General features: G+C 49.1%; 7 pseudogenes; all 7 read left to right on the forward strand.

The window, feature by feature from the left end:
• The first annotated feature begins 731 nt into the window (after nt 1-731).
• LOC124720386 lies at nt 732-944 on the forward strand (annotated as a pseudogene).
• A 3,273-nt stretch (nt 945-4,217) lies between these two features.
• LOC124720391 lies at nt 4,218-4,430 on the forward strand (annotated as a pseudogene).
• A 3,274-nt stretch (nt 4,431-7,704) lies between these two features.
• LOC124720394 lies at nt 7,705-7,917 on the forward strand (annotated as a pseudogene).
• Nucleotides 7,918-11,192: 3,275 nt separating this feature from the next.
• LOC124720401 lies at nt 11,193-11,405 on the forward strand (annotated as a pseudogene).
• Nucleotides 11,406-14,678: 3,273 nt separating this feature from the next.
• LOC124720407 lies at nt 14,679-14,891 on the forward strand (annotated as a pseudogene).
• Nucleotides 14,892-18,163: 3,272 nt separating this feature from the next.
• Nucleotides 18,164-18,376, forward strand: LOC124720705 (annotated as a pseudogene).
• Nucleotides 18,377-21,651: 3,275 nt separating this feature from the next.
• Nucleotides 21,652-21,864, forward strand: LOC124720408 (annotated as a pseudogene).
• The last annotated feature ends 2,302 nt before the right edge of the window (nt 21,865-24,166 follow it).

Genomic DNA, 24,166 nt, shown 5'->3' on the forward strand with positions numbered 1-24,166 from the left:
CGTAACGCAATGGTGTGTCTCTTGGGCCAAACCATTTTCACGATCTATGACCTTTGCCTCGCAGATGCTGTCTCTTTCATGGACTACCTTTGGAGCCAGCATCGCCTGGCGGAATCTGACCGGAAATATACCATTACTTTTGCAAGATTTCTTAAAGTTGCAATGGTTCATGGTTATCAAAAGGTGTTCCGGGCTAACTAAGGCACCTCGTATAAGAATTGCCTGAGTGTACCCCTGGATCTTTGTCACTCGGACTTTCAAACTACTCTTGACTTACCCATACCCCAGATTTGATATTTGCCTTCTGGGCATCACTAGAGTAGACTGTTCTGTGATACTGATAATATGGAAATTGGTAACATGCGAATTGTGTGAGCCTTGTATGAAAAATTATTGGAAAATTGGAAAACGCATAATCTATCTTAGAGGATTATTACTTTGTTAATTCTATGGGCGATGGGATTATCTCGCCAGTTCGTTTGAGTGTGCTGCGTCGCTGTTTTTTTTTTATTTTGCCTTCATTTCTGTCTTTATTTATTTCTTTCTATTTAGTTTTTAAAATCATCACTTGCCTCACACCTGCAGAGGGAGGTGTGTTTCTGAGTAGTGTGTCGTCGCCCCCTGAGGCATAGCAGAGTATGCCTCCGCTTTTATTTTCGGTTTATGGCAATAAGTCTTGCTACTAACAACACCCTGCTTTACGTGCTGCGTCGACACTAGAGGATGGCGGCATTTTTGGAGAGGAAAAGGTAGGGCTATAGGGGAGGTAGGAGGGAAAAAAAGTGTAGTATCTGTTCTTATCAGCTTAATATCTGATACGTCCTGCATCACACGACCAGAATATTAAACTCATTTTTGGCTTCTGACGGAGTGCTAGGGGCTTGCTCCACCTCTGTAGCGGGTTGGCCCGGCATTGCAGTACCGCCGGGATCGGCCCACCTAAAATTAATTAAAACACAGCCTGAAATGGGTTAACATTCTGCAGTGATCAGATATTCCGCTGGTAGCAAAACTTGTCGTAGTTGTTGATGTGCCCAGTAGTTAGTTGCTTACACACCACGATTTCTTTTAATTAATTTAAGATTATCTTAAGTAATTTTTTTTTTTTTTTTTTTTTGCGGTTAGCCGGACCGCACTTGCAGCCGCATTACGCTAGGCTGGTAATTTATGGGGGCACAGGACAGTGCCTTCGGATGCCTCGTTAGCGTCTCTTATGGTCTGGTCACAGATAATTTTAATTAAATTGTTTGGAGTTATAACCTTAGCTCCTCGCGAACGTCGTCGTCGTCGCCGCCGCACGCACGCAGAATACGTGTGTACACACGCACACACACATATGCAGTAGGTGGTGGACGACGTAAGCACTCGGCTAGGTGTAGCTCGCGCCAGTATAGCTCGCACCGGCCTGACGCTGCTGTGGGGCGGCCTCACGGCTTCTCCACTGCCCTGGCAGCTAGCGGCGTTCAAATAGGAGTCGCAGTTTACTCCTCGACATGGAGGGTAGTACTGGGCTGTTGACGAGTGCTCTCGTATATTGTCGTTCCTTCCGGCACTTGCTTTTGCGATGTTTTCGACGGTCGCCTGTTGCCATATCAGCCCGCACCACCGTATGTCACTCCCTCATGTGGAACGCACACGCTGCAAGCATTTAGGCCCTGACACTGCGGTTTTTCATCTCTGGCGGTACTCCGCAAGGATACCGCCCTTCGATTGTGCCATTCCAGCACTAATCGAAGTGCTAGGTTTTCCGGCCTGTTAGGAGACCGCTTCTGCAAAATGTGCGAGGAGATTTTTGCTGGTTGCGAGCTACCCGCCGATTTTCTAGCTGTACATATTGGCTTTAATCCAAAGGTCACAGGTCACTGATGGGCTAAAGACGTACGTCCCATCACCGTTCTTAACACTGATTATAAGTTGGTGGCACGAAGTGTGGCTTCACGTCTTAAACAGGGAATGAATAAGGTACTTTGTCCCACTCAATCATGTGGCGTTTCGAATCGAACCACCTTCACCGCTGCTTCTATATACCGTGATGCTGTCTTACTCACCCACCGCCGACGCTCGAACCCCGGCTGCAATTGATCCCTAGATTTCGCCGGTGCCTCCGATAGGGTCTCCCATCCTACCTGCTGGCCGTTATGTAGTGGATGGGTTTCGGGGAGCACTTCATAAGAGTCATCCGGCACTTCTTGGATGGAGCAAATTCCACAATCATTGTGAACGGTTGCAGATCACGACCAATTCCCATCAGACGATCAGTTCGACAAGGGTGTCCCTTGTCAGTGTATTTTATCGCTTTGGCGCTGTACCCCATGCTGCGTGACATCGGACGGATGGTCGATGGTGTTCCTTTCCCAGGCGTCACCTTCCGCAGTGTGGCGTAGGCGGATGGTGTAGGTGTGTTTGTAGCAAACGCCAGGGACATCGATTCGGTTCGCCGAGTCCTCCACGTTTATGAACGAGCATCCGGTGCCATGTTAAAATCCAACAAAATGGTGCTAATCCCACTAGGACCACGATCATTGACCATCGAACGCCCATGCTACCGGATTGTAGGGGAACAACGTATCTTGGGTCTTGAGGTGACTGCCTGTCCACAGCGCATGTTAACACTCACGTGCAGGCGGATTCTCACGCGCATCAGAGGACTTTGCGTGAGTCACACTGATCAACGACTCGACCTCCATCAACGAATCCAACTGATTAATACTTACATCCTATCACGGGCATGGTATGTAGCACAACTCCTTACGCTACCGAAACAAACCAGCAGAGCCATCTCACAAACAGTATATTGCCTATTGTGGCGGCGTGCACTATTCAATGTTGATGCACAGACTTGTACACTGCCAAAAGTCGATAGTCGCCTTGGACTCATTGACTTTCCCCACAAATGTGCGGCAATCCTGATTCACCGTATCGCCACTTTGCGTGAGATTGACCCAGGTGGGACAACAGCGGTGCTTTTCGACCGTTATCGCCTACAATCGGCGCGTGCACCAGTATGCTTGACACATATTCCATTCCGGATGACGACAGTCAAGGACTATCACCTCAATCAAAGTTACATCCTAGCAGTGGCCACCGACAAGGCACGCACATCGAAGCGCCTTTACTAGGCGCTTCGAGGCCAGCTCACACCACACAAATTGGAGGACAGACGACCGTCGGTCATCTGGCACCACGCTTGGGCTAATATCAACCACCTAGCCCTTCCCACAGAAGTTTCAGCGCTATGGTATCGCGTTGTAAACAATTTAATACCCACTAATCATCGCCTGGCGGCCATCCTCCTATGGCCCTCGGCTGCTTGCGGCCGATGTGGTGACGTAGACACCAGAGAGCATCGTCTCCTATGCCCTCACGTCACAGAAGTGTGGGACCTTGCACGTGTGCTATTAACGCTGATCGGTGGGACTACACCGGACTATGTCTCAGTCGACTGGTTCCTTAACCCTGGTATTCAGACCAACCCCCGAACACGACGTAACGCAATGGTGTGTCTCTTGGGCCAAACCATTTTCACGATCTATGACCTTTGCCTCGCAGATGCTGTCTCTTTCATGGACTACCTTTGGAGCCAGCATCGCCTGGCGGAATCTGACCGGAAATATACCATTACTTTTGCAAGATTTCTTAAAGTTGCAATGGTTCATGGTTATCAAAAGGTGTTCCGGGCTAACTAAGGCACCTCGTATAAGAATTGCCTGAGTGTACCCCTGGATCTTTGTCACTCGGACTTTCAAACTACCCTTGACTTACCCATACCCCAGATTTGATATTGACCTTCTGGGCATCACTAGAGTAGACTGTTCTGTGATACTGATAATATGGAAATTGGTAACATGCGAATTGTGTGAACCTTGTATGAAAAATTATTGGAAAATTGGAAAACGCATAATCTATCTTAGAGGATTATTACTTTGTTAATTCTATGGGCGATGGGATTATCTCGCCAGTTCGTTTGAGTGTGCTGCGTCGCTGTTTTTTTTTTTATTTTGCCTTCATTTCTGTCTTTATTTATTTCTTTCTATTTAGTTTTTAAAATCATCACTTGCCTCACACCTGCAGAGGGAGGTGTGTTTCTGAGTAGTGTGTCGTCGCCCCCTGAGGCATAGCAGAGTATGCCTCCGCTTTTATTTTCGGTTTATGGCAATAAGTCTTGCTACTAACAACACCCTGCTTTACGTGCTGCGTCGACACTAGAGGATGGCGGCATTTTTGGAGAGGAAAAGGTAGGGCTATAGGGGAGGTAGGAGGGAAAAAAAGTGTAGTATCTGTTCTTATCAGCTTAATATCTGATACGTCCTGCATCACACGACCAGAATATTAAACTCATTTTTGGCTTCTGACGGAGTGCTAGGGGCTTGCTCCACCTCTGTAGCGGGTTGGCCCGGCATTGCAGTACCGCCGGGATCGGCCCACCTAAAATTAATTAAAACACAGCCTGAAATGGGTTAACATTCTGCAGTGATCAGATATTCCGCTGGTAGCAAAACTTGTCGTAGTTGTTGATGTGCCCAGTAGTTAGTTGCTTACACACCACGATTTCTTTTAATTAATTTAAGATTATCTTAAGTAATTTTTTTTTTTTTTTTTTTTTTGCGGTTAGCCGGACCGCACTTGCAGCCGCATTACGCTAGGCTGGTAATTTATGGGGGCACAGGACAGTGCCTTCGGATGCCTCGTTAGCATCTCTTATGGTCTGGTCACAGATAATTTTAATTAAATTGTTTGGAGTTATAACCTTAGCTCCTCGCGAACGTCGTCGTCGTCGCCGCCGCACGCACGCAGAATACGTGTGTACACACGCACACACACATATGCAGTAGGTGGTGGACGACGTAAGCACTCGGCTAGGTGTAGCTCGCGCCAGTATAGCTCGCACCGGCCTGACGCTGCTGTGGGGCGGCCTCACGGCTTCTCCACTGCCCTGGCAGCTAGCGGCGTTCAAATAGGAGTCGCAGTTTACTCCTCGACATGGAGGGTAGTACTGGGCTGTTGACGAGTGCTCTCCTATATTGTCGTTCCTTCCGGCACTTGCTTTTGCGATGTTTTCGACGGTCGCCTGTTGCCATATCAGCCCGCACCACCGTATGTCACTCCCTCATGTGGAACGCACACGCTGCAAGCATTTAGGCCCTGACACTGCGGTTTTTCATCTCTGGCGGTACTCCGCAAGGATACCGCCCTTCGATTGTGCCATTCCAGCACTAATCGAAGTGCTAGGTTTTCCGGCCTGTTAGGAGACCGCTTCTGCAAAATGTGCGAGGAGATTTTTGCTGGTTGCGAGCTACCCGCCGATTTTCTAGCTGTACATATTGGCTTTAATCCAAAGGTCACAGGTCACTGATGGGCTAAAGACGTACGTCCCATCACCGTTCTTAACACTGATTATAAGTTGGTGGCACGAAGTGTGGCTTCACGTCTTAAACAGGGAATGAATAAGGTACTTTGTCCCACTCAATCATGTGGCGTTTCGAATCGAACCACCTTCACCGCTGCTTCTATATACCGTGATGCTGTCTTACTCACCCACCGCCGACGCTCGAACCCCGGCTGCAATTGATCCCTAGATTTCGCCGGTGCCTCCGATAGGGTCTCCCATCCTACCTGCTGGCCGTTATGTAGTGGATGGGTTTCGGGGAGCACTTCATAAGAGTCATCCGGCACTTCTTGGATGGAGCAAATTCCACAATCATTGTGAACGGTTGCAGATCACGACCAATTCCCATCAGACGATCAGTTCGACAAGGGTGTCCCTTGTCAGTGTATTTTATCGCTTTGGCGCTGTACCCCATGCTGCGTGACATCGGACGGATGGTCGATGGTGTTCCTTTCCCAGGCGTCACCTTCCGCAGTGTGGCGTAGGCGGATGGTGTAGGTGTGTTTGTAGCAAACGCCAGGGACATCGATTCGGTTCGCCGAGTCCTCCACGTTTATGAACGAGCATCCGGTGCCATGTTAAAATCCAACAAAATGGTGCTAATCCCACTAGGACCACGATCATTGACCATCGAACGCCCATGCTACCGGATTGTAGGGGAACAACGTATCTTGGGTCTTGAGGTGACTGCCTGTCCACAGCGCATGTTAACACTCACGTGCAGGCGGATTCTCACGCGCATCAGAGGACTTTGCGTGAGTCACACTGATCAACGACTCGACCTCCATCAACGAATCCAACTGATTAATACTTACATCCTATCACGGGCATGGTATGTAGCACAACTCCTTACGCTACCGAAACAAACCAGCAGAGCCATCTCACAAACAGTATATTGCCTATTGTGGCGGCGTGCACTATTCAATGTTGATGCACAGACTTGTACACTGCCAAAAGTCGATAGTCGCCTTGGACTCATTGACTTTCCCCACAAATGTGCGGCAATCCTGATTCACCGTATCGCCACTTTGCGTGAGATTGACCCAGGTGGGACAACAGCGGTGCTTTTCGACCGTTATCGCCTACAATCGGCGCGTGCACCAGTATGCTTGACACATATTCCATTCCGGATGACGACAGTCAAGGACTATCACCTCAATCAAAGTTACATCCTAGCAGTGGCCACCGACAAGGCACGCACATCGAAGCGCCTTTACTAGGCGCTTCGAGGCCAGCTCACACCACACAAATTGGAGGACAGACGACCGTCGGTCATCTGGCACCACGCTTGGGCTAATATCAACCACCTAGCCCTTCCCACAGAAGTTTCAGCGCTATGGTATCGCGTTGTAAACAATTTAATACCCACTAATCGTCGCCTGGCGGCCATCCTCCTATGGCCCTCGGCTGCTTGCGGCCGATGTGGTGACGTAGACACCAGAGAGCATCGTCTCCTATGCCCTCACGTCACAGAAGTGTGGGACCTTGCACGTGTGCTATTAACGCTGATCGGTGGGACTACACCGGACTATGTCTCAGTCGACTGGTTCCTTAACCCTGGTATTCAGACCAACCCCCGAACACGACGTAACGCAATGGTGTGTCTCTTGGGCCAAACCATTTTCACGATCTATGACCTTTGCCTCGCAGATGCTGTCTCTTTCATGGACTACCTTTGGAGCCAGCATCGCCTGGCGGAATCTGACCGGAAATATACCATTACTTTTGCAAGATTTCTTAAAGTTGCAATGGTTCATGGTTATCAAAAGGTGTTCCGGGCTAACTAAGGCACCTCGTATAAGAATTGCCTGAGTGTACCCCTGGATCTTTGTCACTCGGACTTTCAAACTACCCTTGACTTACCCATACCCCAGATTTGATATTGGCCTTCTGGGCATCACTAGAGTAGACTGTTCTGTGATACTGATAATATGGAAATTGGTAACATGCGAATTGTGTGAACCTTGTATGAAAAATTATTGGAAAATTGGAAAACGCATAATCTATCTTAGAGGATTATTACTTTGTTAATTCTATGGGCGATGGGATTATCTCGCCAGTTCGTTTGAGTGTGCTGCGTCGCTGTTTTTTTTTTTATTTTGCCTTCATTTCTGTCTTTATTTATTTCTTTCTATTTAGTTTTTAAAATCATCACTTGCCTCACACCTGCAGAGGGAGGTGTGTTTCTGAGTAGTGTGTCGTCGCCCCCTGAGGCATAGCAGAGTATGCCTCCGCTTTTATTTTCGGTTTATGGCAATAAGTCTTGCTACTAACAACACCCTGCTTTACGTGCTGCGTCGACACTAGAGGATGGCGGCATTTTTGGAGAGGAAAAGGTAGGGCTATAGGGGAGGTAGGAGGGAAAAAAAGTGTAGTATCTGTTCTTATCAGCTTAATATCTGATACGTCCTGCATCACACGACCAGAATATTAAACTCATTTTTGGCTTCTGACGGAGTGCTAGGGGCTTGCTCCACCTCTGTAGCGGGTTGGCCCGGCATTGCAGTACCGCCGGGATCGGCCCACCTAAAATTAATTAAAACACAGCCTGAAATGGGTTAACATTCTGCAGTGATCAGATATTCCGCTGGTAGCAAAACTTGTCGTAGTTGTTGATGTGCCCAGTAGTTAGTTGCTTACACACCACGATTTCTTTTAATTAATTTAAGATTATCTTAAGTAATTTTTTTTTTTTTTTTTTTTTTGCGGTTAGCCGGACCGCACTTGCAGCCGCATTACGCTAGGCTGGTAATTTATGGGGGCACAGGACAGTGCCTTCGGATGCCTCGTTAGCATCTCTTATGGTCTGGTCACAGATAATTTTAATTAAATTGTTTGGAGTTATAACCTTAGCTCCTCGCGAACGTCGTCGTCGTCGCCGCCGCACGCACGCAGAATACGTGTGTACACACGCACACACACATATGCAGTAGGTGGTGGACGACGTAAGCACTCGGCTAGGTGTAGCTCGCGCCAGTATAGCTCGCACCGGCCTGACGCTGCTGTGGGGCGGCCTCACGGCTTCTCCACTGCCCTGGCAGCTAGCGGCGTTCAAATAGGAGTCGCAGTTTACTCCTCGACATGGAGGGTAGTACTGGGCTGTTGACGAGTGCTCTCCTATATTGTCGTTCCTTCCGGCACTTGCTTTTGCGATGTTTTCGACGGTCGCCTGTTGCCATATCAGCCCGCACCACCGTATGTCACTCCCTCATGTGGAACGCACACGCTGCAAGCATTTAGGCCCTGACACTGCGGTTTTTCATCTCTGGCGGTACTCCGCAAGGATACCGCCCTTCGATTGTGCCATTCCAGCACTAATCGAAGTGCTAGGTTTTCCGGCCTGTTAGGAGACCGCTTCTGCAAAATGTGCGAGGAGATTTTTGCTGGTTGCGAGCTACCCGCCGATTTTCTAGCTGTACATATTGGCTTTAATCCAAAGGTCACAGGTCACTGATGGGCTAAAGACGTACGTCCCATCACCGTTCTTAACACTGATTATAAGTTGGTGGCACGAAGTGTGGCTTCACGTCTTAAACAGGGAATGAATAAGGTACTTTGTCCCACTCAATCATGTGGCGTTTCGAATCGAACCACCTTCACCGCTGCTTCTATATACCGTGATGCTGTCTTACTCACCCACCGCCGACGCTCGAACCCCGGCTGCAATTGATCCCTAGATTTCGCCGGTGCCTCCGATAGGGTCTCCCATCCTACCTGCTGGCCGTTATGTAGTGGATGGGTTTCGGGGAGCACTTCATAAGAGTCATCCGGCACTTCTTGGATGGAGCAAATTCCACAATCATTGTGAACGGTTGCAGATCACGACCAATTCCCATCAGACGATCAGTTCGACAAGGGTGTCCCTTGTCAGTGTATTTTATCGCTTTGGCGCTGTACCCCATGCTGCGTGACATCGGACGGATGGTCGATGGTGTTCCTTTCCCAGGCGTCACCTTCCGCAGTGTGGCGTAGGCGGATGGTGTAGGTGTGTTTGTAGCAAACGCCAGGGACATCGATTCGGTTCGCCGAGTCCTCCACGTTTATGAACGAGCATCCGGTGCCATGTTAAAATCCAACAAAATGGTGCTAATCCCACTAGGACCACGATCATTGACCATCGAACGCCCATGCTACCGGATTGTAGGGGAACAACGTATCTTGGGTCTTGAGGTGACTGCCTGTCCACAGCGCATGTTAACACTCACGTGCAGGCGGATTCTCACGCGCATCAGAGGACTTTGCGTGAGTCACACTGATCAACGACTCGACCTCCATCAACGAATCCAACTGATTAATACTTACATCCTATCACGGGCATGGTATGTAGCACAACTCCTTACGCTACCGAAACAAACCAGCAGAGCCATCTCACAAACAGTATATTGCCTATTGTGGCGGCGTGCACTATTCAATGTTGATGCACAGACTTGTACACTGCCAAAAGTCGATAGTCGCCTTGGACTCATTGACTTTCCCCACAAATGTGCGGCAATCCTGATTCACCGTATCGCCACTTTGCGTGAGATTGACCCAGGTGGGACAACAGCGGTGCTTTTCGACCGTTATCGCCTACAATCGGCGCGTGCACCAGTATGCTTGACACATATTCCATTCCGGATGACGACAGTCAAGGACTATCACCTCAATCAAAGTTACATCCTAGCAGTGGCCACCGACAAGGCACGCACATCGAAGCGCCTTTACTAGGCGCTTCGAGGCCAGCTCACACCACACAAATTGGAGGACAGACGACCGTCGGTCATCTGGCACCACGCTTGGGCTAATATCAACCACCTAGCCCTTCCCACAGAAGTTTCAGCGCTATGGTATCGCGTTGTAAACAATTTAATACCCACTAATCATCGCCTGGCGGCCATCCTCCTATGGCCCTCGGCTGCTTGCGGCCGATGTGGTGACGTAGACACCAGAGAGCATCGTCTCCTATGCCCTCACGTCACAGAAGTGTGGGACCTTGCACGTGTGCTATTAACGCTGATCGGTGGGACTACACCGGACTATGTCTCAGTCGACTGGTTCCTTAACCCTGGTATTCAGACCAACCCCCGAACACGACGTAACGCAATGGTGTGTCTCTTGGGCCAAACCATTTTCACGATCTATGACCTTTGCCTCGCAGATGCTGTCTCTTTCATGGACTACCTTTGGAGCCAGCATCGCCTGGCGGAATCTGACCGGAAATATACCATTACTTTTGCAAGATTTCTTAAAGTTGCAATGGTTCATGGTTATCAAAAGGTGTTCCGGGCTAACTAAGGCACCTCGTATAAGAATTGCCTGAGTGTACCCCTGGATCTTTGTCACTCGGACTTTCAAACTACCCTTGACTTACCCATACCCCAGATTTGATATTGGCCTTCTGGGCATCACTAGAGTAGACTGTTCTGTGATACTGATAATATGGAAATTGGTAACATGCGAATTGTGTGAACCTTGTATGAAAAATTATTGGAAAATTGGAAAACGCATAATCTATCTTAGAGGATTATTACTTTGTTAATTCTATGGGCGATGGGATTATCTCGCCAGTTCGTTTGAGTGTGCTGCGTCGCTGTTTTTTTTTTTTATTTTGCCTTCATTTCTGTCTTTATTTATTTCTTTCTATTTAGTTTTTAAAATCATCACTTGCCTCACACCTGCAGAGGGAGGTGTGTTTCTGAGTAGTGTGTCGTCGCCCCCTGAGGCATAGCAGAGTATGCCTCCGCTTTTATTTTCGGTTTATGGCAATAAGTCTTGCTACTAACAACACCCTGCTTTACGTGCTGCGTCGACACTAGAGGATGGCGGCATTTTTGGAGAGGAAAAGGTAGGGCTATAGGGGAGGTAGGAGGGAAAAAAAGTGTAGTATCTGTTCTTATCAGCTTAATATCTGATACGTCCTGCATCACACGACCAGAATATTAAACTCATTTTTGGCTTCTGACGGAGTGCTAGGGGCTTGCTCCACCTCTGTAGCGGGTTGGCCCGGCATTGCAGTACCGCCGGGATCGGCCCACCTAAAATTAATTAAAACACAGCCTGAAATGGGTTAACATTCTGCAGTGATCAGATATTCCGCTGGTAGCAAAACTTGTCGTAGTTGTTGATGTGCCCAGTAGTTAGTTGCTTACACACCACGATTTCTTTTAATTAATTTAAGATTATCTTAAGTAATTTTTTTTTTTTTTTTTTTTTGCGGTTAGCCGGACCGCACTTGCAGCCGCATTACGCTAGGCTGGTAATTTATGGGGGCACAGGACAGTGCCTTCGGATGCCTCGTTAGCATCTCTTATGGTCTGGTCACAGATAATTTTAATTAAATTGTTTGGAGTTATAACCTTAGCTCCTCGCGAACGTCGTCGTCGTCGCCGCCGCACGCACGCAGAATACGTGTGTACACACGCACACACACATATGCAGTAGGTGGTGGACGACGTAAGCACTCGGCTAGGTGTAGCTCGCGCCAGTATAGCTCGCACCGGCCTGACGCTGCTGTGGGGCGGCCTCACGGCTTCTCCACTGCCCTGGCAGCTAGCGGCGTTCAAATAGGAGTCGCAGTTTACTCCTCGACATGGAGGGTAGTACTGGGCTGTTGACGAGTGCTCTCGTATATTGTCGTTCCTTCCGGCACTTGCTTTTGCGATGTTTTCGACGGTCGCCTGTTGCCATATCAGCCCGCACCACTGTATGTCACTCCCTCATGTGGAACGCACACGCTGCAAGCATTTAGGCCCTGACACTGCGGTTTTTCATCTCTGGCGGTACTCCGCAAGGATACCGCCCTTCGATTGTGCCATTCCAGCACTAATCGAAGTGCTAGGTTTTCCGGCCTGTTAGGAGACCGCTTCTGCAAAATGTGCGAGGAGATTTTTGCTGGTTGCGAGCTACCCGCCGATTTTCTAGCTGTACATATTGGCTTTAATCCAAAGGTCACAGGTCACTGATGGGCTAAAGACGTACGTCCCATCATCGTTCTTAACACTGATTATAAGTTGGTGGCACGAAGTGTGGCTTCACGTCTTAAACAGGGAATGAATAAGGTACTTTGTCCCACTCAATCATGTGGCGTTTCGAATCGAACCACCTTCACCGCTGCTTCTATATACCGTGATGCTGTCTTACTCACCCACCGCCGACGCTCGAACCCCGGCTGCAATTGATCCCTAGATTTCGCCGGTGCCTCCGATAGGGTCTCCCATCCTACCTGCTGGCCGTTATGTAGCGGATGGGTTTCGGGGAGCACTTCATAAGAGTCATCCGGCACTTCTTGGATGGAGCAAATTCCACAATCATTGTGAACGGTTGCAGATCACGACCAATTTCCATCAGACGATCAGTTCGACAAGGGTGTCCCTTGTCAGTGTATTTTATCGCTTTGGCGCTGTACCCCATGCTGCGTGACATCGGACGGATGGTCGATGGTGTTCCTTTCCCAGGCGTCACCTTCCGCAGTGTGGCGTAGGCGGATGGTGTAGGTGTGTTTGTAGCAAACGCCAGGGACATCGATTCGGTTCGCCGAGTCCTCCACGTTTATGAACGAGCATCCGGTGCCATGTTAAAATCCAACAAAATGGTGCTAATCCCACTAGGACCACGATCATTGACCATCGAACGCCCATGCTACCGGATTGTAGGGGAACAACGTATCTTGGGTCTTGAGGTGACTGCCTGTCCACAGCGCATGTTAACACTCACGTGCAGGCGGATTCTCACGCGCATCAGAGGACTTTGCGTGAGTCACACTGATCAACGACTCGACCTCCATCAACGAATCCAACTGATTAATACTTACATCCTATCACGGGCATGGTATGTAGCACAACTCCTTACGCTACCGAAACAAACCAGCAGAGCCATCTCACAAACAGTATATTGCCTATTGTGGCGGCGTGCACTATTCAAAGTTGATGCACAGACTTGTACACTGCCAAAAGTCGATAGTCGCCTTGGACTCATTGACTTTCCCCACAAATGTGCGGCAATCCTGATTCACCGTATCGCCACTTTGCGTGAGATTGACCCAGGTGGGACAACAGCGGTGCTTTTCGACCGTTATCGCCTACAATCGGCGCGTGCACCAGTATGCTTGACACATATTCCATTCCGGATGACGACAGTCAAGGACTATCACCTCAATCAAAGTTACATCCTAGCAGTGGCCACCGACAAGGCACGCACATCGAAGCGCCTTTACTAGGCGCTTCGAGGCCAGCTCACACCACACAAATTGGAGGACAGACGACCGTCGGTCATCTGGCACCACGCTTGGGCTAATATCAACCACCTAGCCCTTCCCACAGAAGTTTCAGCGCTATGGTATCGCGTTGTAAACAATTTAATACCCACTAATCATCGCCTGGCGGCCATCCTCCTATGGCCCTCGGCTGCTTGCGGCCGATGTGGTGACGTAGACACCAGAGAGCATCGTCTCCTATGCCCTCACGTCACAGAAGTGTGTGACCTTGCACGTGTGCTATTAACGCTGATCGGTGGGACTACACTGGACTATGTGTCAGTCGACTGGTTCCTTAACCCTGGTATTCAGACCAACCCCCGAACACGACGTAACGCAATGGTGTGTCTCTTGGGCCAAACCATTTTCACGATCTATGACCTTTGCCTCGCAGATGCTGTCTCTTTCATGGACTACCTTTGGAGCCAGCATCGCCTGGCGGAATCTGACCGGAAATATACCATTACTTTTGCAAGATTTCTTAAAGTTGCAATGGTTCATGGTTATCAAAAGGTGTTCCGGGCTAACTAAGGCACCTCGTATAAGAATTGCCTGAGTGTACCCCTGGATCTTTGTCACTCGGACTTTCAAACTACCCTTGACTTACCCATACCCCAGATTTGATATTGGCCTTCTGGGCATCACTAGAGTAGACTGTTCTGTGATACTGATAATATGGAAATTGGTAACATGCGAATTGTGTGAACCTTGTATGAAAAATTATTGGAAAATTGGAAAACGCATAATCTATCTTAGAGGATTATTACTTTGTTAATTCTATGGGCGATGGGATTATCTCGCCAGTTCGTTTGAGTGTGCTGCGTCGCTGTTTTTTTTTTTATTTTGCCTTCATTTCTGTCTTTATTTATTTCTTTCTATTTAGTTTTTAAAATCATCACTTGCCTCACACCTGCAGAGGGAGGTGTGTTTCTGAGTAGTGTGTCGTCGCCCCCTGAGGCATAGCAGAGTATGCCTCCGCTTTTATTTTCGGTTTATGGCAATAAGTCTTGCTACTAACAACACCCTGCTTTACGTGCTGCGTCGACACTAGAGGATGGCGGCATTTTTGGAGAGGAAAAGGTAGGGCTATAGGGGAGGTAGGAGGGAAAAAAAGTGTAGTATCTGTTCTTATCAGCTTAATATCTGATACGTCCTGCATCACACGACCAGAATATTAAACTCATTTTTGGCTTCTGACGGAGTGCTAGGGGCTTGCTCCACCTCTGTAGCGGGTTGGCCCGGCATTGCAGTACCGCCGGGATCGGCCCACCTAAAATTAATTAAAACACAGCCTGAAATGGGTTAACATTCTGCAGTGATCAGATATTCCGCTGGTAGCAAAACTTGTCGTAGTTGTTGATGTGCCCAGTAGTTAGTTGCTTACACACCACGATTTCTTTTAATTAATTTAAGATTATCTTAAGTAATTTTTTTTTTTTTTTTTTTTGCGGTTAGCCGGACCGCACTTGCAGCCGCATTACGCTAGGCTGGTAATTTATGGGGGCACAGGACAGTGCCTTCGGATGCCTCGTTAGCGTCTCTTATGGTCTGGTCACAGATAATTTTAATTAAATTGTTTGGAGTTATAACCTTAGCTCCTCGCGAACGTCGTCGTCGTCGCCGCCGCACGCACGCAGAATACGTGTGTACACACGCACACACACATATGCAGTAGGTGGTGGACGACGTAAGCACTCGGCTAGGTGTAGCTCGCGCCAGTATAGCTCGCACCGGCCTGACGCTGCTGTGGGGCGGCCTCACGGCTTCTCCACTGCCCTGGCAGCTAGCGGCGTTCAAATAGGAGTCGCAGTTTACTCCTCGACATGGAGGGTAGTACTGGGCTGTTGACGAGTGCTCTCCTATATTGTCGTTCCTTCCGGCACTTGCTTTTGCGATGTTTTCGACGGTCGCCTGTTGCCATATCAGCCCGCACCACCGTATGTCACTCCCTCATGTGGAACGCACACGCTGCCAGCATTTAGGCCCTGACACTGCGGTTTTTCATCTCTGGCGGTACTCCGCAAGGATACCGCCCTTCGATTGTGCCATTCCAGCACTAATCGAAGTGCTAGGTTTTCCGGCCTGTTAGGAGACCGCTTCTGCAAAATGTGCGAGGAGATTTTTGCTGGTTGCGAGCTACCCGCCGATTTTCTAGCTGTACATATTGGCTTTAATCCAAAGGTCACAGGTCACTGATAGGCTAAAGACGTACGTCCCATCACCGTTCTTAACACTGATTATAAGTTGGTGGCACGAAGTGTGGCTTCACGTCTTAAACAGGGAATGAATAAGGTACTTTGTCCCACTCAATCATGTGGCGTTTCGAATCGAACCACCTTCACCGCTGCTTCTATATACCGTGATGCTGTCTTACTCACCCACCGCCGACGCTCGAACCCCGGCTGCAATTGATCCCTAGATTTCGCCGGTGCCTCCGATAGGGTCTCCCATCCTACCTGCTGGCCGTTATGTAGCGGATGGGTTTCGGGGAGCACTTCATAAGAGTCATCCGGCACTTCTTGGATGGAGCAAATTCCACAATCATTGTGAACGGTTGCAGATCACGACCAATTTCCATCAGACGATCAGTTCGACAAGGGTGTCCCTTGTCAGTGTATTTTATCGCTTTGGCGCTGTACCCCATGCTGCGTGACATCGGACGGATGGTCGATGGTGTTCCTTTCCCAGGCGTCACCTTCCGCAGTGTGGCGTAGGCGGATGGTGTAGGTGTGTTTGTAGCAAACGCCAGGGACATCGATTCGGTTCGCCGAGTCCTCCACGTTTATGAACGAGCATCCGGTGCCATGTTAAAATCCAACAAAATGGTGCTAATCCCACTAGGACCACGATCATTGACCATCGAACGCCCATGCTACCGGATTGTAGGGGAACAACGTATCTTGGGTCTTGAGGTGACTGCCTGTCCACAGCGCATGTTAACACTCACGTGCAGGCGGATTCTCACGCGCATCAGAGGACTTTGCGTGAGTCACACTGATCAACGACTCGACCTCCATCAACGAATCCAACTGATTAATACTTACATCCTATCACGGGCATGGTATGTAGCACAACTCCTTACGCTACCGAAACAAACCAGCAGAGCCATCTCACAAACAGTATATTGCCTATTGTGGCGGCGTGCACTATTCAAAGTTGATGCACAGACTTGTACACTGCCAAAAGTCGATAGTCGCCTTGGACTCATTGACTTTCCCCACAAATGTGCGGCAATCCTGATTCACCGTATCGCCACTTTGCGTGAGATTGACCCAGGAGGGACAACAGCGGTGCTTTTCGACCGTTATCGCCTACAATCGGCGCGTGCACCAGTATGCTTGACACATATTCCATTCCGGATGACGACAGTCAAGGACTATCACCTCAATCAAAGTTACATCCTAGCAGTGGCCACCGACAAGGCACGCACATCGAAGCGCCTTTACTAGGCGCTTCGAGGCCAGCTCACACCACACAAATTGGAGGACAGACGACCGTCGGTCATCTGGCACCACGCTTGGGCTAATATCAACCACCTAGCCCTTCCCACAGAAGTTTCAGCGCTATGGTATCGCGTTGTAAACAATTTGATACCCACTAATCATCGCCTGGCGGCCATCCTCCTATGGCCCTCGGCTGCTTGCGGCCGATGTGGTGACGTAGACACCAGAGAGCATCGTCTCCTATGCCCTCACGTCACAGAAGTGTGGGACCTTGCACGTGTGCTATTAACGCTGATCGGTGGGACTACACTGGACTATGTGTCAGTCGACTGGTTCCTTAACCCTGGTATTCAGACCAACCCCCGAACACGACGTAACGCAATGGTGTGTCTCTTGGGCCAAACCATTTTCACGATCTATGACCTTTGCCTCGCAGATGCTGTCTCTTTCATGGACTACCTTTGGAGCCAGCATCGCCTGGCGGAATCTGACCGGAAATATACCATTACTTTTGCAAGATTTCTTAAAGTTGCAATGGTTCATGGTTATCAAAAGGTGTTCCGGGCTAACTAAGGCGCCTCGTATAAGAATTGCCTGAGTGTACCCCTGGATCTTTGTCACTCGGACTTTCAAACTACCCTTGACTTACCCATACCCCAGATTTGATATTGGCCTTCTGGGCATCACTAGAGTAGACTGTTCTGTGATACTGATAATATGGAAATTGGTAACATGCGAATTGTGTGAACCTTGTATGAAGAATTATTGGAAAATTGGAAAACGCATAATCTATCTTAGAGGATTATTACTTTGTTAATTCTATGGGCGATGGGATTATCTCGCCAGTTCGTTTGAGTGTGCTGCGTCGCTGTTTTTTTTTTTATTTTGCCTTCATTTCTGTCTTTATTTATTTCTTTCTATTTAGTTTTTAAAATCATCACTTGCCTCACACCTGCAGAGGGAGGTGTGTTTCTGAGTAGTGTGTCGTCGCCCCCTGAGGCATAGCAGAGTATGCCTCCGCTTTTATTTTCGGTTTATGGCAATAAGTCTTGCTACTAACAACACCCTGCTTTACGTGCTGCGTCGACACTAGAGGATGGCGGCATTTTTGGAGAGGAAAAGGTAGGGCTATAGGGGAGGTAGGAGGGAATAAAAGTGTAGTATCTGTTCTTATCAGCTTAATATCTGATACGTCCTGCATCACACGACCAGAATATTAAACTCATTTTTGGCTTCTGACGGAGTGCTAGGGGCTTGCTCCACCTCTGTAGCGGGTTGGCCCGGCATTGCAGTACCGCCGGGATCGGCCCACCTAAAATTAATTAAAACACAGCCTGAAATGGGTTAACATTCTGCAGTGATCAGATATTCCGCTGGTAGCAAAACTTGTCGTAGTTGTTGATGTGCCCAGTAGTTAGTTGCTTACACACCACGATTTCTTTTAATTAATTTAAGATTATCTTAAGTAATTTTTTTTTTTTTTTTTTTTGCGGTTAGCCGGACCGCACTCGCAGCCGCATTACGCTAGGCTGGTAATTTATGGGGGCACAGGACAGTGCCTTCGGATGCCTCGTTAGCATCTCTTATGGTCTGGTCACAGATAATTTTAATTAAATTGTTTGGAGTTATAACCTTAGCTCCTCGCGAACGTCGTCGTCGTCGTCGCCGCCGCACGCACGCAGAATACGTGTGTACACACGCACACACACATATGCAGTAGGTGGTGGACGACGTAAGCACTCGGCTAGGTGTAGCTCGCGCCAGTATAGCTCGCACCGGCCTGACGCTGCTGTGGGGCGGCCTCACGGCTTCTCCACTGCCCTGGCAGCTAGCGGCGTTCAAATAGGAGTCGCAGTTTACTCCTCGACATGGAGGGTAGTACTGGGCTGTTGACGAGTGCTCTCGTATATTGTCGTTCCTTCCGGCACTTGCTTTTGCGATGTTTTCGACGGTCGCCTGTTGCCATATCAGCCCGCACCACCGTATGTCACTCCCTCATGTGGAACGCACACGCTGCAAGCATTTAGGCCCTGACACTGCGGTTTTTCATCTCTGGCGGTACTCCGCAAGGATACCGCCCTTCGATTGTGCCATTCCAGCACTAATCGAAGTGCTAGGTTTTCCGGCCTGTTAGGAGACCGCTTCTGCAAAATGTGCGAGGAGATTTTTGCTGGTTGCGAGCTACCCGCCGATTTTCTAGCTGTACATATTGGCTTTAATCCAAAGGTCACAGGTCACTGATGGGCTAAAGACGTACGTCCCATCATCGTTCTTAACACTGATTATAAGTTGGTGGCACGAAGTGTGGCTTCACGTCTTAAACAGGGAATGAATAAGGTACTTTGTCCCACTCAATCATGTGGCGTTTCGAATCGAACCACCTTCACCGCTGCTTCTATATACCGTGATGCTGTCTTACTCACCCACCGCCGACGCTCGAACCCCGGCTGCAATTGATCCCTAGATTTCGCCGGTGCCTCCGATAGGGTCTCCCATCCTACCTGCTGGCCGTTATGTAGCGGATGGGTTTCGGGGAGCACTTCATAAGAGTCATCCGGCACTTCTTGGATGGAGCAAATTCCACAATCATTGTGAACGGTTGCAGATCACGACCAATTTCCATCAGACGATCAGTTCGACAAGGGTGTCCCTTGTCAGTGTATTTTATCGCTTTGGCGCTGTACCCCATGCTGCGTGACATCGGACGGATGGTCGATGGTGTTCCTTTCCCAGGCGTCACCTTCCGCAGTGTGGCGTAGGCGGATGGTGTAGGTGTGTTTGTAGCAAACGCCAGGGACATCGATTCGGTTCGCCGAGTCCTCCACGTTTATGAACGAGCATCCGGTGCCATGTTAAAATCCAACAAAATGGTGCTAATCCCACTAGGACCACGATCATTGACCATCGAACGCCCATGCTACCGGATTGTAGGGGAACAACGTATCTTGGGTCTTGAGGTGACTGCCTGTCCACAGCGCATGTTAACACTCACGTGCAGGCGGATTCTCACGCGCATCAGAGGACTTTGCGTGAGTCACACTGATCAACGACTCGACCTCCATCAACGAATCCAACTGATTAATACTTACATCCTATCACGGGCATGGTATGTAGCACAACTCCTTACGCTACCGAAACAAACCAGCAGAGCCATCTCACAAACAGTATATTGCCTATTGTGGCGGCGTGCACTATTCAAAGTTGATGCACAGACTTGTACACTGCCAAAAGTCGATAGTCGCCTTGGACTCATTGACTTTCCCCACAAATGTGCGGCAATCCTGATTCACCGTATCGCCACTTTGCGTGAGATTGACCCAGGTGGGACAACAGCGGTGCTTTTCGACCGTTATCGCCTACAATCGGCGCGTGCACCAGTATGCTTGACACATATTCCATTCCGGATGACGACAGTCAAGGACTATCACCTCAATCAAAGTTACATCCTAGCAGTGGCCACCGACAAGGCACGCACATCGAAGCGCCTTTACTAGGCGCTTCGAGGCCAGCTCACACCACACAAATTGGAGGACAGACGACCGTCGGTCATCTGGCACCACGCTTGGGCTAATATCAACCACCTAGCCCTTCCCACAGAAGTTTCAGCGCTATGGTATCGCGTTGTAAACAATTTAATACCCACTAATCATCGCCTGGCGGCCATCCTCCTATGGCCCTCGGCTGCTTGCGGCCGATGTGGTGACGTAGACACCAGAGAGCATCGTCTCCTATGCCCTCACGTCACAGAAGTGTGGGACCTTGCACGTGTGCTATTAACGCTGATCGGTGGGACTACACTGGACTATGTGTCAGTCGACTGGTTCCTTAACCCTGGTATTCAGACCAACCCCCGAACACGACGTAACGCAATGGTGTGTCTCTTGGGCCAAACCATTTTCACGATCTATGACCTTTGCCTCGCAGATGCTGTCTCTTTCATGGACTACCTTTGGAGCCAGCATCGCCTGGCGGAATCTGACCGGAAATATACCATTACTTTTGCAAGATTTCTTAAAGTTGCAATGGTTCATGGTTATCAAAAGGTGTTCCGGGCTAACTAAGGCACCTCATATAAGAATTGCCTGAGTGTACCCCTGGATCTTTGTCACTCGGACTTTCAAACTACCCTTGACTTACCCATACCCCAGATTTGATATTGGCCTTCTGGGCATCACTAGAGTAGACTGTTCTGTGATACTGATAATATGGAAATTGGTAACATGCGAATTGTGTGAACCTTGTATGAAAAATTATTGGAAAATTGGAAAACGCATAATCTATCTTAGAGGATTATTACTTTGTTAATTCTATGGGCGATGGGATTATCTCGCCAGTTCGTTTGAGTGTGCTGCGTCGCTGTTTTTTTTTTTATTTTGCCTTCATTTCTGTCTTTATTTATTTCTTTCTATTTAGTTTTTAAAATCATCACTTGCCTCACACCTGCAGAGGGAGGTGTGTTTCTGAGTAGTGTGTCGTCGCCCCCTGAGGCATAGCAGAGTATGCCTCCGCTTTTATTTTCGGTTTATGGCAATAAGTCTTGCTACTAACAACACCCTGCTTTACGTGCTGCGTCGACACTAGAGGATGGCGGCATTTTTGGAGAGGAAAAGGTAGGGCTATAGGGGAGGTAGGAGGGAAAAAAAGTGTAGTATCTGTTCTTATCAGCTTAATATCTGATACGTCCTGCATCACACGACCAGAATATTAAACTCATTTTTGGCTTCTGACGGAGTGCTAGGGGCTTGCTCCACCTCTGTAGCGGGTTGGCCCGGCATTGCAGTACCGCCGGGATCGGCCCACCTAAAATTAATTAAAACACAGCCTGAAATGGGTTAACATTCTGCAGTGATCAGATATTCCGCTGGTAGCAAAACTTGTCGTAGTTGTTGATGTGCCCAGTAGTTAGTTGCTTACACACCACGATTTCTTTTAATTAATTTAAGATTATCTTAAGTAATTTTTTTTTTTTTTTTTTTTTTTGCGGTTAGCCGGACCGCACTTGCAGCCGCATTACGCTAGGCTGGTAAATTATGGGGGCGCAGGACAGTGCCTTCGGATGCCTCGTTAGCGTCTCTTATGGTCTGGTCACAGATAATTTTAATTAAATTGTTTGGAGTTATAACCTTAGCTCCTCGCGAACGTCGTCGTCGTCGCCGCCGCACGCACGCAGAATACGTGTGTACACACGCACACACACATATGCAGTAGGTGGTGGACGACGTAAGCACTCGGCTAGGTGTAGCTCGCGCCAGTATAGCTCGCACCGGCCTGACGCTGCTGTGGGGCGGCCTCACGGCTTCTCCACTGCCCTGGCAGCTAGCGGCGTTCAAATAGGAGTCGCAGTTTACTCCTCGACATGGAGGGTAGTACTGGGCTGTTGACGAGTGCTCTCGTATATTGTCGTTCCTTCCGGCACTTGCTTTTGCGATGTTTTCGACGGTCGCCTGTTGCCATATCAGCCCGCACCACCGTATGTCACTCCCTCATGTGGAACGCACACGCTGCAAGCATTTAGGCCCTGACACTGCGGTTTTTCATCTCTGGCGGTACTCCGCAAGGATACCGCCCTTCGATTGTGCCATTCCAGCACTAATCGAAGTGCTAGGTTTTCCGGCCTGTTAGGAGACCGCTTCTGCAAAATGTGCGAGGAGATTTTTGCTGGTTGCGAGCTACCCGCCGATTTTCTAGCTGTACATATTGGCTTTAATCCAAAGGTCACAGGTCACTGATGGGCTAAAGACGTACGTCCCATCATCGTTCTTAACACTGATTATAAGTTGGTGGCACGAAGTGTGGCTTCACGTCTTAAACAGGGAATGAATAAGGTACTTTGTCCCACTCAATCATGTGGCGTTTCGAATCGAACCACCTTCACCGCTGCTTCTATATACCGTGATGCTGTCTTACTCACCCACCGCCGACGCTCGAACCCCGGCTGCAATTGATCCCTAGATTTCGCCGGTGCCTCCGATAGGGTCTCCCATCCTACCTGCTGGCCGTTATGTAGCGGATGGGTTTCGGGGAGCACTTCATAAGAGTCATCCGGCACTTCTTGGATGGAGCAAATTCCACAATCATTGTGAACGGTTGCAGATCACGACCAATTTCCATCAGACGATCAGTTCGACAAGGGTGTCCCTTGTCAGTGTATTTTATCGCTTTGGCGCTGTACCCCATGCTGCGTGACATCGGACGGATGGTCGATGGTGTTCCTTTCCCAGGCGTCACCTTCCGCAGTGTGGCGTAGGCGGATGGTGTAGGTGTGTTTGTAGCAAACGCCAGGGACATCGATTCGGTTCGCCGAGTCCTCCACGTTTATGAACGAGCATCCGGTGCCATGTTAAAATCCAACAAAATGGTGCTAATCCCACTAGGACCACGATCATTGACCATCGAACGCCCATGCTACCGGATTGTAGGGGAACAACGTATCTTGGGTCTTGAGGTGACTGCCTGTCCACAGCGCATGTTAACACTCACGTGCAGGCGGATTCTCACGCGCATCAGAGGACTTTGCGTGAGTCACACTGATCAACGACTCGACCTCCATCAACGAATCCAACTGATTAATACTTACATCCTATCACGGGCATGGTATGTAGCACAACTCCTTACGCTACCGAAACAAACCAGCAGAGCCATCTCACAAACAGTATATTGCCTATTGTGGCGGCGTGCACTATTCAAAGTTGATGCACAGACTTGTACACTGCCAAAAGTCGATAGTCGCCTTGGACTCATTGACTTTCCCCACAAATGTGCGGCAATCCTGATTCACCGTATCGCCACTTTGCGTGAGATTGACCCAGGTGGGACAACAGCGGTGCTTTTCGACCGTTATCGCCTACAATCGGCGCGTGCACCAGTATGCTTGACACATATTCCATTCCGGATGACGACAGTCAAGGACTATCACCTCAATCAAAGTTACATCCTAGCAGTGGCCACCGACAAGGCACGCACATCGAAGCGCCTTTACTAGGCGCTTCGAGGCCAGCTCACACCACACAAATTGGAGGACAGACGACCGTCGGTCATCTGGCACCACGCTTGGGCTAATATCAACCACCTAGCCCTTCCCACAGAAGTTTCAGCGCTATGGTATCG

This window comes from Schistocerca piceifrons, chromosome 1, assembly GCF_021461385.2.
Source record: "Schistocerca piceifrons isolate TAMUIC-IGC-003096 chromosome 1, iqSchPice1.1, whole genome shotgun sequence".
Taxonomy (NCBI): domain Eukaryota; kingdom Metazoa; phylum Arthropoda; class Insecta; order Orthoptera; family Acrididae; genus Schistocerca; species Schistocerca piceifrons.